Genomic DNA, 19,006 nt, shown 5'->3' with positions numbered 1-19,006 from the left:
GAGGTTCTTCGTGGCCCTTTTCTCAGTCCTTCCAGATAAATGTCGGGATAATAAACAAATTAATCCACGAACACTTCCTCTACATCCTTCCTACTTCTTTCTTATCTAATCATATAAGAAACTTTGCGTATTAGAGCATGCACATTGGAAACTTTCCATCTTATAATATGCATATCATAATGAGGAGCTTCATAACGTGTACTCTTCTCCAAGTACTATAATTAGAATTATGAAGGAGGATGAGGTGGGCAGGGCATGTAGCACGAATGAGGGAGAAGAAGAATAAATATAGGATATTGGTGGGAAAGCCAGAAGGAAAAAGACCACTGGGAAGACATAGACGTAGATCGGAGAATAATATTAAAACAGATCTTGGAGAGATATGAGTAGGATGGGGTGATATGGACTGCATTCATCTGGCCCAGTATAAGGACTAGTGGAGGGCAATTGTGAACACGGTGATGAACTTTCGGGTTCCGTAAAATGTTGGGAAGTTCTTGAGTAGCCGCAGATTGGAGGCTCCTCAAGAAGGGCTCAGCTCCATGACTGAGTACTCATATCAGATTTTCTTTTAATTCGCTTAGTGGGGGGTGGAGTCCTACTGGGTCCACTCGGCACGGCGGCCACTGATTGGCCTATTGTAGCCTGCCCCGGGTGATTATGATGATGGAGAATTTGGTGGAATGAACATTGGCAGAGGAAACCGAAGTACTCGGAGAAAACCTGCCCCAGTGCCACTTTGTCCACCACAAATCCCACTTGATCAGACCCCGGGATCGAACCCGGGCCGCCGCGGTGGGAAGCCAGCGACTAACCGCTCGAGCTATGGCGCGGCCTTCATATCAGAAACTCTGAATCTTATAATGATCACGGAAATACTAATAATTTCTAACACCCTATAGGACCACATGTTTGTTCTCTTCCACCTTCAAAGGATAATAATCAGGAATAACAGGTGGAACGAGAATATCAGAGGCTGACAAGTCACGTGAAGTGCTAAGCCATAACGAAATTACCAGATAGATCCTTGAAAGCAATTTCGGATAAATGCACAAACAATAAGAAAAGAAAATCATACATATGCCTACACAATAATAACTATATACACAGATACATATACATGACGGGAGGTACACCGGCTTGAAGGCAACTGCTTAGTTGTCCGGGCATTTATCTGCCCGCAGCCCCAAGATTTATGCTCTGTGTTAATGACCGGTTCGATTCTCGGTGCGGACACCGAGCATTCTGACCTTCTGACTAAGTCACACACACAAGCACACATGAACAAACTGTGACTCGCGACCTGCATGTGATTGCTTTCAATCGTTTGTGCGGCTGGTGGTGGTGGTGGGGGGGGAGACCGCATCTGTGGTCTAGTGATCACAGTTCCTGGCTACAGATCCAGAGGTCCCGGGATCGATTACCGGCGCTACCAGATTTTCTGAGAAGTAGTGGGTCTGGAACGAGGACCACTCAGCCTCGTGAGGATAATTGAGGAACTATTTCAAGGAAATAGCGGCTCCGGTCTAGAAAACCGAAATTAACGGCCGCAGGGATTCGTTGCGCTGACCACGCGACACCCTCTATCCGCTGAAGTTGGCACTAGCTTCGACATGCGGCGGTCGCTCGGTCGATATGCTTCGCTTGCGGACTAAAACCACAGATTTGGGGAAAATCAGTCAATCCCTTTCTTAAAAATGGAATACTTATATAGTAAAAGTCTGTTGTGTGTAAAGCCTGTACCTCAACAACCGTACCACCCATTCCACTGCTCTTTACTGCTCCAGAACTTCTGGAAATTACTATATGCAGTTCCTACGTTCAGTACGTCTGGCCTACCCTGTTTATGATTATTAGTTTCAAGATACTGACGACGTCGTTAAACAGGAAGGGCCAAATAAATATCAAGGACTATGGCGTTTTCCGCATTTGGGTAGGTCGCAGAGAAAAATTATACCTAAATAAAAGATAGCAACATGGCTACAGAGCGAAATGTATATTTTATTTCCAACTTCGTGGATATACCCAGGTCCGACACCACACAGTCTCTATACTGAAAGCGTCGTTTAATAACCAATGTAAAATAAAGATATAGCTCCTATAACTTAATCAACTAAACTAACTTAGTGGCTTTTAGTCCGCAAGCGAACTATACCGACTGAGCGACCGCCACTTGTCGGCGAAATCGCTTGTCGAGGGAGTCGCATGGTCAGCGCAACTGATTCCCGCGGCTGTTAATCTCGGTTTTCTAAACCGGAACTTAATGAAGTATGCATGTTTTTTTTTAATATTACTTCGAATGGATGTGACAACAATACCACTTTTGAATGTTAAATTTCTCATAGCTCCTACTCGTTATTATAATTCCTGGTCTGCTGCAAATAAATACGAAGAATACAGACGGAAGGACACAGAATACACAGCTACTTATGCTTAGGAAAATTCTATTCACTGCCAGTTTACAATCGGTAGATCAGGTCTTCGCCAGCAAACATTGGTTTCGGGCCCCGCGGGAGCCCGTAGCCACCTATTTCTCACGGTTCTGACTGAGTTGACGACTGACAGCTTACAGATTCAGAGCATGACTATAAACACACAGACAGGTGCCAGTACTAATATCATTAAACTTCAACGGGCAGTGCGACAACTCAGGGGGTTAGTCGCCAGCTTTCCACAGCGGCGGAGAGGGTTCGATCCCAGATCAGGCCATATGGGATTGTGGGTTTTCTCAGAGTACTTCCGTCTCCCTTTCCACCACCTACTTCACGTTCATTAATCATCGACGCTATATGGTCTCGGTGCCGAAACCGTCATGAAATCATCAATCAATCAACTTTTGTCAATCAGTGTGTTCGTAAGAACCCATTACCTCGTGAAGGACAAATCGGATATAAATATTTGGAAAATGTTTAAGTGAGCACACTCTAGAATAATAAACACTGCAACCTCCAAGTTAGAAAACGCCTAGTGTAAGGCCCGCTGTAACTTGAACAGAAAACTTCTCAGAATAAACTTAGTCATAAATATCTAACTTCAGTAACTTGAAGTGCTCTGGAAAGATAGTTACATTTATGCTAACAGAGGAGTGAAAAAACACCGAGATTATCGGCCGTGGGGATTCGTTGCGTTGACCACGTGACACCCTCTATCCGCTAAAGGTGGCACTAACTTCGCCGACAAGCGACGGTAGCTCGGTCGGTATAGTTCACTTACACACTGAAACCACGGAGTTTGTTTTGTTTGTCTGAAGGGTGACAAACGTGACATAACAACAATATGCACTAAATGATGCTATCTAGGGGAGTTTTTTTTTTCGGAAAAGATGGACATTGATAATACCTACCCAGGCATACATTCTACATTGCAATCTTCTGCTCCTATTCAAAAGTACTTGCTAACAAACATAAAGTCAAAAAAGGGTAAAGTTGTCCCTATGCTTAACTAATTAAGCACTACACCATGAAGGCGTATTGTGGAGTGGATGTATAGATCCACATTTTCTTAATCTCGGCACTAGTTGGTGGTGAGTAGTCAGCTTCACGTCCCAGCCGCTTTACTCCCGGGGAAGAGCCCATGGTACCCATTGGATAGGAGGTTGGGTGGACCCCAGAGCCAGTGTTGACAACGTGGAGAAGAGAACACTTTTGACCCTACCGGGACTCGAACACCAACCCCTGGATCGTCCAGCTCGTAGCCAGTCGCAATACCGACTGAGCTATCCCGGCTCCTGCTAATATACATAATGACAGAATAATGACAGACAAGCAAGCCTTGGCCTTTTATGTATAAAGATAGGCAGGTATGAGAAGCCTAATTTTTCTTTAATGTTGTGTAGGACAAACATAATTATAAGCAGCAAATTGTTATGACGAAAAAACGAACATAATATAAATGTAACGACGGGGAACGGTAAAGTTACGGAGAAAATACAGTTACTTGTTAAGAGAATATGAAAAAGAAGCGCATTATTTTTAATTACATTATTATAACATTGCCATTACGGTTTTATAAGGCAAATGACTGCTTTTGTGTAACTGGAACTGTTTCTTTATCCTATTTGGGATTCGAATTACGGATGACAGACTGTGATTTAAACCCCAAGAAATGTAAAGCTGGAAGAACATGGCGTCCTTGCAATCCTTCTTTATCCTACAATGGCCCCGTTAAGTACCTGCAAGCCCATTAACTGGTAATCACAGTGCTTTAACCATTTCCTTGTTTATGAAGCTCTCAGCCCGGTTGATAGAGATTAACTTATTTAAACTTCTAATTATGTGCACTTTTGTTTGAGGCACTGATCCCCCGTCCAAGGAGACCTACCATCTGCCTATTAGATCCATACTACCAGATTAATTTCGATGGGAACACGCCAGAGGGCCTAATATGAAAGACAGAAGAATATTTAAAAATTCTGCCTCTATCTCAGAGAAAGCAGATCACAGCGACCGCAAGGTCTAAGGCATGAACTGTGTTCGCTCGGTCGAACGCTGGGATCGTGGGTTCGAATCCCACTCAAAGCATGGATGTCTATGTGCGTTTATTCTGTTTGTGCTGTTCTGTTTGTAGGCAGGGGCCTTGCGAAGGGCCGATCCCCATTCAAGGAGTCCTACCGACGGTGTACAGGATTAAGAAACTGAAAGAGCGACCAAGATCTAACAAACGCACTGTACAGCCATAAATGGATAGTTCCCAGAGAAAACACACTGTGTATCCATCACAAAGACCAGTCGGTTAATGCTATATACAGAGAATAATCGCTGTTTAATGTTATAATTATACGGAAACAGTAAAATACAGTCTGTGGGCAAAATGCACAATTTCTAATGTTCGAACAAGCGGTAACCATTGTGTTTTAATACGCACGCTATACGCCCACTGGAACGGGGAGAAAACGTTCCTTGTTACAAGTAAATAACTGCATATAAATGCACTGGAAAGCAAAATGAAGCTCATGACATTTCGAGATGCCTTAACGCAATTTCAAGAAGTGCGGTCACTTTTCTGTCTGCAACAAAAAAGCAAAAGAATGAGAAGAAAAAGGACAGAACGACCGTAACACCTGGGCCCAAACTGGTCAGGTGTCCGTCAACTATAAGTAAAAACAAAAGAGCAGTAACTCGTTCGGGCTACCCAGCATCAGACAGGTAGAGGCACACCGTCAGGTTTCTGTAGTTACCTTAAGGCTAACCGGTACTCCTGTCCTTGCAGAGACTCGAATTCATGACCTCTAGAAACAAAAACTGCATTATCAGACCAGAATTATCTCAAGCATAACAGATCTACAGGCCAGAACTGTTCCAGAAGAACTTAAAAAACTCTAAATTCAAAATCCCTTTGGTAGAGGCTCTACAGACAAGCAGCTGAAGGAAGAGATGGAACTCAACCTTACGTGACGTACAACATAAAAAAGGACTAAAGTCGCCCCTGGGCTTAACTAAGTAAGCATGGCGCCATGAACGCGTACGGGGGAGTGAATGTAGAGACCCATGTTTTCTTGGCATCGACACCAGTTGGGGGCGAGTTGTCAGCTCCACGCCCCGGCCGGTTTAAGTCTGAGGGAAAAGCCTTCGGTACCCATTGGATAGGAGGCTGGGTGGGCCCCAGAGCTGGTCTGGACGACGTGAAGAAGACAAAATTCTTGAGCCTACCGGGACTCAAACTCCGACCCCTTGGCCGTTCGGCCCGTAGCCAATCGCTGTATCGACTGAGCTATTCCGGCTCCTTACAAACAAGATAAGAAAGGAAGACTAATACGTTGTGGCATAGGGCCGTGCCATAGCTCAGGCGGTTAGTCGCCGGCTTTCTAACGCGGCGGACCGGGTTCAAGTCCGGGTCAGGTCGTGTGGGATTTGTGCTGGACGAAGTGGCGCTGGAGCAGGTTCTTTTCCGAGTACTTCGGTTTCCCCTGATAATTCTCATTCCACTGACTGGTCAGCATTCATCATCACCTATCATCCAGGGATGGCAAAATAGGACAATTAGTGGCCGACGTACCAAGGAATCAGTCTCACCGCACCCCAATAAACTAAAAAGATGTGGTATGTGACGCCGTGTTTTGGAGCACGGTCTCTATCTTCAGAGCCAAGGATTAAGAGAAACAAGCATAGGGCAAGAAGCTAGCAGAGCTTGACTTACTTTTACCGTGAAAATGGAAGCAGTAGGTTCCTCCGAAACGTCAGTAGATGTCTATCTGGTTATATGGCGTCACATCCCATAGGACAGTATTGTTGGTAGCCATCGCCGTAAGAAACCGAAAATCAAGATAGAAAACTTGAAGTCACGACCAGTAGGTTTCACTCATAACAGACAGTTGCTATTAGAAAGAAAGCGATGTTGAGAACAGACACATCCTGCTAGACAACACGGACAATAAATTATTTTGGTAATTCAAAAAGAAAGGGAAGTTTATAAATAAGTGGTAGGTACTGTCTTTTTAATTTAAACCGCCTCCGGGACAACATGAGGCCTCACAAAATTATGGCCTGTATTAACAAGGCTTTCAAGAGATATTAAACACAGCGATATGCGATATCTTGAAGTGCAACAGCGAATTCTTACGAAACGGATCGGGGCGTGATAATCACCGCTATCACGGATTAAACCCTGGACACGTTTCGGTTACAAGTATTAAAACTGTTCCATATTTTAGTGGACAATTATTGATATATTCTGCGCTTTGTTTCATATTAACATAGCATATGGCCGCGCCATAGCTCAAGCGGTTAGTCACTGGCTTCCCATAGCGGCGGCCCAGGTTCAATCCCGCGTCTGGTCAAGTGGGATTTGTGGTGGACAAAGTGGCGCTGGGACAGGTTTTCTTCGAGTACTTCGGTTTCCCCTGCCAATCTTCATTCCACCAATTGCTCCACATTCACCCTCACCTATCATCTGGGGCTGGTACAATAGGCCAGAAGTGGCCGCAGTACAAGGGACTTAGTCCCACCCCGCTAGCGATAAAAAAATATATTTTATTGGTTATCTGACCTTTCCAGTTCTTCTCAGATATTTTAAATTAATTTACGATAAGCCACTCTATATTTTGCAACCGTTCTGCAGAAAAGCACTCCGGCCGTCTCTGTTCTTCTCATTCGTTTGTTAACTTTTAATTCTAGAATCCCTATAAATATATACTGACTATACAGAGTTTCAGTAATATTTCATTTCGATATTTCCCTAGAATTGCGAGCTTCACATTTTCATAAAACTGCTAAATCTATTTAGTTATACGTTAACATATTTCTCTTAAACACCAAATTATATCAACGAGTTCAATAGAAACCCGGTTATATTTGTTCTGGATTCGAGCCAAAGTCGAAATCGTCCACGTCTTTTAGTATACACTCCCAATAGCAAATTCAATCACAACCAATACACAAATTAACAAACACGATCTCATCATCATGCGTTCATTTTATTTGAAGCAGAAAACACGCCGGAAAACAGACAACAGAAATACGTATATTTCCAGAAGTTTGGGATGTGAGAATCTAACTTACATTAAAATTAAACACGACATTTATAATAAAGGGTAAAATGAAAAGCTATCCCGTTAACAGGCCGGGGAGGCCCATATGTTTGTGGGACGTTGAGGCTCCCAAATTTTCTAGATAATCGACTCATAGATGGTAGTAAGGTTGTCAGGCTTACGCGCCGACCGCCCTTTACCCCAGGAAGATTCCTGGTGCTCATTTCTGTTAGAGGCTGAGTCGACCACAGAGCCGTAGTGCGAACGTAATGATTAGGTCAATTGAAAAATGCCATCACCACAATGGGAGTCGAACCAGAGACCTTCCAGCTTGTAGTATAGCGCCTCAACCAACTACGCTACCGCGTGCCCCCCGATATTTATAATAATGCATTAAAAATTGTAATTTTCTTATCATTTAATTATCAACTACTTCAATTTCAATGCTTGAAAACGTAAAGTCCTGTACATATAAACAGAAAACTTCCATCTTGAACCAACCTTACAGAGACTTCCTATTCATCACGCAAAATTACATTAACATAATTGTAATCTACATAGGAAGGACACGCAACAATGCGATCTCTATGCCAACAAATAAAGCAATTATCCGCGAAATAAGCACTCATGCGTATATACATACAATATCAAGGCGTGGACTTAGACAATAGTAGTCTCCCAATAGAATCTAATTGGAAGAGAATATTCCCACAATCATGCACCTCGCAATCTTCCTCATAAATTAAACAGCAATTTGTCTAAGGCTTGAAAATGATTACGTGCACTGGAAGTTACGTTATGAACTCTCACACATCATTAAAAGACATCGCTAACGTGTAAAGCTGTCCTGTGCTCAACGAATTAAGCAGTACGCCAAGAAGATGTATGGGGGAGCGGATGTATATATCCATATTTTCTTGATCTCGGCAGTAGCTGGAGTTGAGTAATCAGCTTCACCCTCCCTCCGCTTTACCCCTCGGAATCCATTGAACAGAAAATTTAGTGGACGATTTGGAAGAAGAGAAAATTCTTTACCCTACAAGGACTCGACAGCCTGTAGCCAGTCGCTATACCGACTACGCTATGCTCCTTTCGCTAGTGTGTTCATGCTTAAATTTGTATAATGATATTACATTGGTGGTAATGACAGATTCTGTTATAAAGAGATAATTAACGACGGACCATCAGGTGTTTTGGGGTGAGGGTCAACTAGGATAAGCTTGTAATTTACTGCGACCACTTAGGTCCCGTGTCGTAGATTTTCGGCACGTAAAAGATCCTCATGTCTCTAGGAGACCTCTGAGCAAAAGTAGGCAAAAAGTTTCCCGCCCAAGTAGTTTTCAATGCCTCCGGTAGATGGGGGAAGTATCGGGTACCGAGGGCCGACCCCGTTGGCTGAACGGGGCTGATAGCAAGCACCAGTACCGGTAGGGTATGGCGACTGGTAGAATATCAAAGGAGGACGTACAATAGACCATTAGTCGCGGTGCATGGGGAAAACCACCCCCTCCAATAATAATAATAATACACTGCGACCACAGTACGAATCTGCCGAGGAAAAAATGAGCGAATCCAAAGACCGTATAGGCTCCAATATAAGGCAATCCTCTTTTCTTCCAATGAGAAATCAGAGAAAAAAAGCGTTTTTGACAAAGTTGTATATGACATGAGTTCTGAGTGTTTCAAGCAAAAAGAAGTAAAAACCACAATGTTAAGACATAACAAATTCAAATTTTAATACTTTAAACATAATTCTAGGTAATTTTTTAATTCGCGTAGTGGCGCGTGGAGTCCAACTGGGTCCACTCGGCACGGCGGCCACTGATTGGCCTATTGTACCTGCCCCGGGTGATTATGATGATGGAGAATTTGGTGGAATGAAGATTGGCAGGGGAAACCGAAGTACTCAAAGGAAACCCGCCTCAGCACCACTTTATCCTCCACAAATCCCACTTGACCAGACCCGGGATCGAACCCGGGTCGCCGTGGTGGAAAGCCAGCGACTAACCGCTTGAGCTATGGCGCGGCCTAATTCTAGGTATGTTCACGTATATCATTAAAATTGGAAATTAGAACTCCTTATAAACAGTTTCTTCATGTTGATTCTTGAGGACCCGAAAACAGAGCGACCCTCATTTCTAGGAAGCAATATTGAAAAAGAAGAGTCATTTTGTTCGAGTTAATATGATAATCTGGTTTGCGCCTCGCAAAAGACATTTTCAAAAATATTGTTTTGCCATATTATATTCAGGAAGAACACTCAACGAATAAGTAAGCTTAAAAGAAGTCTATCTATCTATCTATCTATGGCTCTACAGTCCTTTTGTTGGACTTCGGCCGCTTTTTCAGTTTCTTAGTCCTATACACAGTCGGTAGGACTCCTTGGACGGGGGATCAGCCCGTCGCAAGGTCGCTACCTACGCACAGAACAACATAAAGACAGAATAAACGCACAGAGACATCCATGCCTCAAGTGGGATTCGAACCCACGATCCCAGTGTCCGAGCGAGCGAAGACAGTTCATGCCTTAGACCGCGCATTCACTGTGATCGGCCAAAAATAATGTCACCTACCATTATTTATATTTGTTTAGGACAAGACGGTGAAAGCCTTAGTAGCACAGCAACAACATTTGTAACTCCAAACGTTAAAACCAGGAAACGTCTGCACCATTACTTAACAGGAACACTAGGAACAGTATGACAAATTGTCCTTACGTAACCAGCGGACAACAAAGGAAACTCCGTGATGATGTCAGAGATCCTACATTTGCCAAAATCAAGTTTTAACCAGTGGAAGAAATTACGACAGATGTTTATCTGAATTCAGACTGGGGTCTGAGTTATGAGATGGTGTAATCTGATAGTCTACCAGAGTACACAGTGTTGTAACCCAGAAGACTACAATCTAAATCTTCAGGCTTCCTTTACCCTGAAAGTGCAGGTAGCAGATTTCTCCGAAACTTTCATACCTATCTACAAAACTACATGGTGCCATATCTAAGAAGTTAATAATCTTCATATCGTCACGAGTTTATGGCTCCGTGACTAATAATAACGGGTTTTGGAATGGATTTATTAGCATCTTTCTTCAGAATCTCTCTTAATCACAATCAAATACAATAACTCACAACCAATCTTCAGCCGAACCCTTTTTCATTGACTGCCGAGGACTCGCTCCATTCTCGCTCTCGTTCCGTCGACTCACTTATGATTTACGACTGGACTACTTATATAGTCTTCAGGCGGACCCCACGTAAAACACCGCTTCCTCTAGTGTTGCGAAGGCATGTTTATCGCGCCGTTGTCTAGCAATAGAAGTCCTACTGTTCCTCATGTTTGCTTCTGCGAGAATGTGTTTGGTGGCCCGTTGCCTAGGAATAGGCATGGCGCGAACCACACAGAAAACACTTCTTGCAATACCTTTTCTATTGTTACTTGCGCGTATTTCGGGCATTGCCTAGAAATTGGTCTACATGTCACAATATACACATGCCGTGAAGAACTCAAATTTCTCACAGGTGTTTTACTGACTCGTAAGTCACAAAAGCTCTAAGCTACTGCATCCATCTATATTTCATCTGTAGAAACGCAGAGCCAACATTTTGTGCAGTCGCATAGTTATTCTAAAGGCGCGTCCACATTACTCGTGCTCGTGCGTCAGAAGCTTACTGCTGCCGGAAAATCGGGATCTGGAGCTGACGAAGTGGACGTCCAAACTGGTTTGCATACAAAGCCTTCGCATTTCTTCACAACAGATATCAGCTCCAGATCCTGATTTTCCGGCAGCAGTAAGCTTCTGTCGCACGAGCACGAGTAATGTGGACGCGCCTTAAGAGTTTTACAGTCTTTCTCTCACGGTCCCATGTACTGTGAATATTCTCCGGCATCGCATTCCAATTTCAGCTGATGTATGCATGTAACAGCTGGCCTGCTCTCCACTTAGTACGCATTAAAATCTCTCCCACAGAAAGGAGGATGAATGTGGCCCAGAAGGAACTCCATCGCGCCCGTTCTACGGACGGTCTTGGGCAGTCCGTCTCGCACTTCGGTCAAACCGAGACAGCGACACACGTGTCTGACAGAGAGACAGAGGCCATGAATTCAGAGCACTTTACTTTCTCGCTTAAGGATCGATCTATTCCTAGGTTGAGACAGTTGAAGTTCTCACAGGGGTGATTATAAAGAGGGCTCTCGTCTTCGATGCCACAGCATGTAGTTCGGTAGACGTTCGGAGGAACACAGTCACTTGCTTGGCTTACTCTTCGACTCTGAAGATGGAAGCTGGAAGCTGCATCTTCCTCCAAAACATTGGTAAACTTCCACGAGACTACCATTGCTAGGCAACGACTCGGTAAACACATTCCCGCGGAAGCAAAAGCTCGCAACAGTAGGACGTCAATTGCTAAGAAACGGATCAGCAAACACGCCTCCTTAACAATACAGGATGTTTTCTGCGTGGTCCGTTCAAAGTGGTTATAAAGAAGGGTTCAGTTGAGAAGACTCAGTTTTTGTCAGAAGTTTAAAGAGTTCAGTTGAAGAAGAATTCATGTGAGTCAGTTGTTGTCAAGAAATTGGTCGAGTTCTGAAGATGGCAGTCTAAGATGATAGAGAAGAAATGGCAAGAAGGGAATTTGACTTCATGCATAATTTTAAGTGACAGTGAGACTGTTATAAATCCGTTGTCAGGACACGACTAGGGAAGACTGATAATCCTAACGAGTGTGCGACGGCGAACTGTAAACTGCCTGTAGTACCCAGTCGTGTGAATAAAGTGTCAATAAGTCCAATCATCAAATCCAAAGCCCGTCTTATAATTCACGCACACCCCTCTAAATCGCGACAATATGTAGACCTACTTCCACGGTAAGTATAATTCCTATAATTGTAAAGCCACGAACTCTTCCTTGTGACTGTTCAAACATGGCGGAAGGCGGTTCTTTCACTGACCTCGAATACCAAATAAGTTCAGACCACAAGAAATATAAGCTTCAGGCGAGACATACTGTGTTTAAAGTGAAATTGCCTTACAGCCTCCAATGAGATGGAAACATGACCGTAAAAATGTTGAACAGGTAAAGATTGGATGCGGCCAGGACCCATTTAAAGCAGCAGTATGCTCTCCGATGTGTCTGCAGAGACTGATAACGTGTACGGTGATGCACTGAAACTCAGCAAGTTTGCTCGCTAACCTGTACTCTCTTCAAACCCTTTGACGCTTGAAACCAATCTAAAACAGGTAAAGTTGTCCCTGTGCTTAGTTAATGAAGCACAATTCGATACCGACAGCAACAGGAATATGAATGACTGATATGTGCATAGCATCGCTCTATGTCGGTGGGCTGATAGAATGGAATGCGCGTTCTGTAGTTATTGGCCAACCATAACTCAGGCGGTTAGTCGCCGGCTTCGAGCCCAGGTCAGGTCATGTGGGATTTGTGGTGGATAAAGTGGCACTACAACAGGTTTTCTCCGAGTACTTCTGTTTCCCTTACCAATTCTCATTCTACCAACTGCTCCACACTCATCTATCATCCGATTTGGTACAACAGTGGTAGTGGCCGACGTACCAAGTGGACTCAGCCTCACTCCACTCTAAGAAACTCAAACAAAAGAACTGCCGGCCAAGTCTAAAAAAAATGCGACTGTTATTAACGCAAGATAATAAAATAACTTAATAATACTGTTGTAGCTGGGGCGCGCGGTAGCGTAGTTGGTTGAGGTACTATGCTACAAACCGGAAGTTAGCAGGATCGAATCCAAATTATGTAGTAGTAGATTGCTGTTACTGTTTTTTTTTTAAGATTTACCTAATCCTTCCAGCAGCACTATAGCCCTGGTGTTCACTCAGCCTCTAACAGAAGTGAGTACGAGGAATATTCCTCGGGGTAAAGGGCGGCCGGCGCGTAAGGCTGACAACCTTACCGCCATCTGTGAGCCGATTGTCTAGATAATGTGGGACCCTCAACATCTCAGAACCCTATTGGCCTCACAGCCTGTTATAGGGATAGCTTTATTTTAGTTACTATAATACTATAGCTTCAGCTAGCAGGTTTCCTGTTCTGCATCTACGGGCGCAGTACTGTAAATAAAGAATCACTTCTGGAGGAGCGCCACTGTATGCCAGAAAAACCGGAAGTGTTGACAATGAACTGCTCTGTTTACTCGCGGGTGTAATGACTGATTACAATACTGATAGCGGTAGTCAAGGTCGTTGGTTCCCATCACTGTTACCTTCCTTTCGGACACTGCAAATTCGAATCCCTCTTCGAAACTAACGACAGAAACGTACTTCTTGTTTATCCTCTTCCTCTCTCTCCTCATTCGTCAGCTTGCCATTTGACTTTATTTGGTCTGGATACTTAACAGCGACGTGAAATAACGTACAGTGACTGGCAACATATGCTGTAACTCAGATTGTACAGTATCCAACGATAGAATTCAGTGAATAGTGAATATGAAGGGATGAGGAAGGAAGCGGTCATCGCCTAATTAGACACTTGCCTGGAAGACCCGAGGATGACCACGTTAAGTTCTCAATCAGGACGAATTCCGGAGCCCAAATTTGTAAACGGAAATTTCCGATCGCGAGGAAAAGATGTTAAGTACACGAAAATAAAATAAAATAAATAATATACAATGGGATTAACGTGACTGTAGACGGATGAGTGGCTACCAGCGTCTCAAGACGGATTCTGCTCTGCGAATTAACAAGGTAAAACGAATATGACTGTGGATGGTGAACTGAACCGGACACGGAAGGCTTTATGTTATAATTTAAGGTACGATTGGTCGAAACATATAATGCAGCAGGAGTTAACACCTAGAACGACGAAAAACACGAATGTATGATGGGACTACTCGTCGAACGTGTTCAAACCACAAAACGCAGCAGGAGGAAACACCCAGCAGGACTAAAAACACGAATGTGTGATGGGACTACTCGTCGAACGTGTTCAAACCACAAAACGCAGCAGGAGGAAACACCCAGCAGGACTAAAAACATGAATGTGTGATGGGACTACTCATCGAACATTAGAAGCACAAAACGCCAGCACAGCAGTCTCCACAAACAGTTTTAGAACACCTGATGATGACCAACGACGGCCGAAACATGTAGTGTACAATGTGGTTTTAAACAAGTTTAAAAGACTCTTGTAGCAACTTTTAAACAATTTTTAAGAGAGTGTTGCATGTAAGACGGAATATCAGAGATATTGTTAATTAACCCTTTAAAGCCTAATGGTTACTATATGCACGACCTGGTTTAACATAGTAGAATTCTGCATTCTGCTCACACAGTGTGTTTGTGTGTTTAATATGATTCTCACAATAAGCATCGAACGTTTTCCTAAACAGCATTAACCGGTTGGTCCTTGTAGCGGAGACACAGTGTGTTTCCTGTGAGGTACGAACTGAATTTTTATATTTAGTTTGGAAAAAATTCGGTCTTTAAAGGTTAATAAACAATGTGCAACAGGGTGCTACAATATAACCGTACTATTACATCATTTGCCCAGAGCTTTTTCTCCACTCCTCAGCGTCAAGACCGGCTCTGGGGCCCATCCAGCCTCCCACCTAATGAGTATGGGGGGCTCTTACTCCGGGGGCAAAGCGGCAGGGTAGTGAAGCTGATCAAGTAGTACCGAGATCAAGAACGGCGTGCCTTCTTCCCTACACGTCTTCGTCGTTTGGCGCTTCATTAATGAAGCACAGGGACAACTTTTATATTACCATACTACTGCAATTGCTTAGAAACATTAAAGGGAAACAAATTTTTTGAGACGGGAATCCTGTTTAACCCGCGTTAAACAAAGTACGGAAAAGAATGCGCATGCGCATGTCCATGCATCTTCCATCGTCAAAAACGTACTTCCCTGAGATCCAACTTAACGCTTCTGCTGAACCCAGTCTGCTTCCTCACCGAAATTATGTAAGCATTTCTCATCCGAGATACATGTCTAAATCGTTTTGATCTTGATATCAGCGCCCTGAAAGTAACTGATGATCTATATAAATCATAAAACTCCTTATTTTTGTAACATTCTTAATTTTTAGCTGACTTCATTTCTCTTAGGTCCAAACACTTTCCTTGACATTATTTCAAAAACAGAAAAGTTATAATTGTACACGAACCTGTGTCAGACGCAGGCGGGAAGATTCCTCAAAATAATACGTGGGTGCGTGGCCAACTAACATCTGTGAACTGTGTTGTGTATTTCTGAACTTCAAGGTCGTCTCGAGCGGTTAAGTTCCAGACACTTGTTCCGCAGCCACTAATTCTAAAACGTTCCCACTTAGATGGCAGGAAAACAGACATTTCTTTCCACAAAAGCTCCGTACTGGACCTGTCAACGAACAGACATCGAAACACTTTCAATGTTTACTCATATTCATCCCACCAGGTGACTGCCGTAGAACAACTAACTATATAGAGCTGACCCTTAATTGAGAAGCCGCCAATTGTGCAGCTACTCAAGAACTTGCCAGCATTTTATGGAACCCAAAAGTTCATTCCCATGTTAACAAGAGCACTCCGCTGCTCCCTATCCTGAGCCAGATCGATCCAGTCCATACCACCCCATCCTATCTCCCTAAGACCCGTTTTAACCCTGTATACTTCTAACATACCATGTCCCAAATTTCATGTCCATTGTCTTTAGCTTAGGTTGTTTATCCAAAGAAGTTGTCCAGATCAGAGGTCCTTTCTAACATTTCGTAACAAGCTTATTTTTTAATGTGAGGAGTTGTCAGTTCCATGCCCAACTCCAAAGCTGCAGGACCATTCATTGTCGGCTGTCCGCGACTGCTTATTCAATATATTCGCAGCTACCCTCCATATCTGGGGGCCGTCTCCTCCATCCGCAACCTGAGGACGCGCTATGCCGTGGTGACAAGGGACCATCTAACATGGGCCGTAGAACAGTGTTGGGCTAAACGCAACACCCGAAATCTCAAGTATCCCTACTTGCAGCGAGTAACCCATGAAGTGGGCCAGTTCCGCATGGCCACTGTCGTTCGGATTGGTGCGGACTGCGCGAAGACGAAAATGGCCGACAGGAGCTACTGCTTACATCCGTGCAGCAGTAACTTTCTACAGTCCAGAGTCTGGACCGGAATCCTTATATTCGGGAAGTGCTGGGTTAGAATCTCAGCCAGGACAGCGGATATCATTATTCAAGTTTTTCGTATCTTTCCTCAGTCTCTCCACACAAATGTAGGGATAGTACCTCGGTTAGGCCACACCGCTCCCATCAAAATCCTTTTTAATCCATTATTCACATATCATCCGCTCATTCAGTGCTATATAATCCGAGAACCGACAGCCCGGTAGCATAAGCCACGAAAAAGGGGCTCTGTTTCAGGGATAAAAATAAAGTTGCCCTGTACTTAATTAATTAGGCACTAGGCTACGAAGGCGTATGGGGGAGTGGATGTATAGAGCCACACTTTCCTGACCTCGGCACTAGTTGGAGGTGATTGGTCAGCTTCACGTCCCAGCCGCTTTACCCCAGGGGAAAGCGCCCCCGGTATCTATTTGGATAGGAGTCTGGATGGGCCCCAGAGCCGGTCTGGACGACGTGGGGAAGAGAAAATTCTTGACACTACCGGAACTGGAACTCGGACCCCTCGGTCATCCAGGTCGTGGCAGGTCGCTATTCCAGCTCCTCTGTCTCAGGGCAGGGCAATTAATTTACTATGGATCCTTCAAGCGATCAGGGCAGGGGAAACACGCGACAAAATTTCTGCCCTTTAAACACTGATAATATTGAAGTCTTATCAATAATTCGCAATGACTGAACATTCTTCATATAGCATATACATATCGAAACGCCGTTGTTAACGGAAACAATCTCCCTGTGAAGATGGAGATAGACATAAACGCCGAAACGTGGAAATCAGTTTCCGACTGAGCTTGGGGACACATTCCCCGAAACATTCCTGATAATCAGTAATTTTCAATCGATGTTTGAGACAGAAACAATCTCCGAACGACCCCTGATGAATGGAAGTCTCTGATCCGAAACGTCGAATTTCTACTCTGTATCGTTAAGGTATATCATTTTAAAAGATTCCATTATTGCTTGAACTGCGTTGAACTCTGGCCTATAAGCTCTCTTCAGAATTCTACGTTCGACAGTTCGATATTTGGAACTGAAAACTGGGACTAGGTTATAATAAAACCAGCCAGATTTAATTTACTGATGACATCTAATTCCATTAAGTGGTGACAATTGACTGTCATTTGCCAGTGCCATAAATTCACTTTTAGCTTCAAAGCATGAGCATTCTGAATAACTGGGTGCAGTTTCAATTCCGCCGATTAATCGAAACATGCATAATTCACTCGCAATAGCAGAAATCGAATTAACAAATATCGATTTCTAATCCCTCGTCTAGTGGCCCATTAAACTGGGCCATCAGCTCTAGCGTTCAACTTGCAGATGCATAGCCTTGTTAGGACAAATTAAATTACGCACAAAGTTAATCAGTGACCGCTGTATCTACCCTGTCCTCTGGCTTGTAACTTCGCTGTGAACGAAACTGTTTCAGACAAAACTGCAGTATTTTGTTGTGTTATGTCGATGTTCTTTTGACTTAATTATCAACACCAAAGCGGAATTTGTGGATACATACCATGTACCTGCCGGTCACGGTAGCCGAGCGGCCTAATGCATGTACTGTCTTCGCTCGCTTGGAAACCGGGATCGTGGGTTCGAATCCCACTCAGGGCATGGATGTTTAGTTTGTGTGTGCGTTTTTCTGTGTTTGTCTACAGGTAGAGGCCTTGCGACGAGCTGATCACCCACCCAAGGAGTCCTACCGAATGTGTAAGATCTAGAAAAACCGAAGTGAACGGAGTTCATGGAGGTAGGCCTAGGCCCACTGGGGCTGTAGTGCCAAGGGAAAAAATACCATGTACCTACACCAAACACGGAATGCTATTTCGTTACACTGCAGTTTAGCAGTCCACTCAGATACACGTAAATATTCCTGACACACTGTGGTTTAGCAGTCCACTCAGATAAAAATTCCTGACACACTGTGGTTTAGCAGTCCACTCATAAAAATTCCTGACACACTGCAGTTTAGCAGTCCACTCAGATACACGTAAATATTCCTGACACACTGTGGTTTAGCAGTCCACTCATAAATATTCCTGACACACTGCAGTTTAGTAGTCCACTCAGATAAAATTTCCTGACACACTGCAGTTTAGCAGTCAACTCAGATGAAAATTCCTGACACACTGCAGTTTAGCAGTCCACTCAGATAAAAATTCCTGACACACTGCAGTTTAGCAGTCCACTCAGATAAAAATTCCTGACACACTGCAGTTTAGCAGTCCACTCAGATAAACATTCCTGACACACTGCAGTTTAGCAGTCCACTCAGATAAACATTCCTGACACACTGCGGTAGCGTAGTTGATTGAAACACTATGGTACAAGCCGGAAGGTCGCGGATTCGAGTCCCGATGAAGTAGATTTTTTTTTCAATTGGTCTAGTCCTTCCAGCCGCACTATGGCCCTGGGGTCGA

The 19,006-nt window shown here is 43.8% G+C and overlaps 1 protein-coding gene across 1 annotated transcript in view; it reads right to left on the bottom strand.

The window, feature by feature from the left end:
* LOC111865176 (probable Ras GTPase-activating protein) overlaps window positions 1–19,006 on the bottom strand; it is a 569,826-nt gene that overhangs the window by 541,037 nt on the left and 9,783 nt on the right. The gene's annotated exons all lie outside the window — the stretch shown is intronic.

Source organism: Cryptotermes secundus, unplaced genomic scaffold, assembly GCF_002891405.2.
Source record: "Cryptotermes secundus unplaced genomic scaffold, Csec_1.0 scaffold238, whole genome shotgun sequence".
Lineage (NCBI taxonomy): Eukaryota > Metazoa > Arthropoda > Insecta > Blattodea > Kalotermitidae > Cryptotermes > Cryptotermes secundus.
This window is presented reverse-complemented; position numbering and strand designations above follow the sequence as displayed.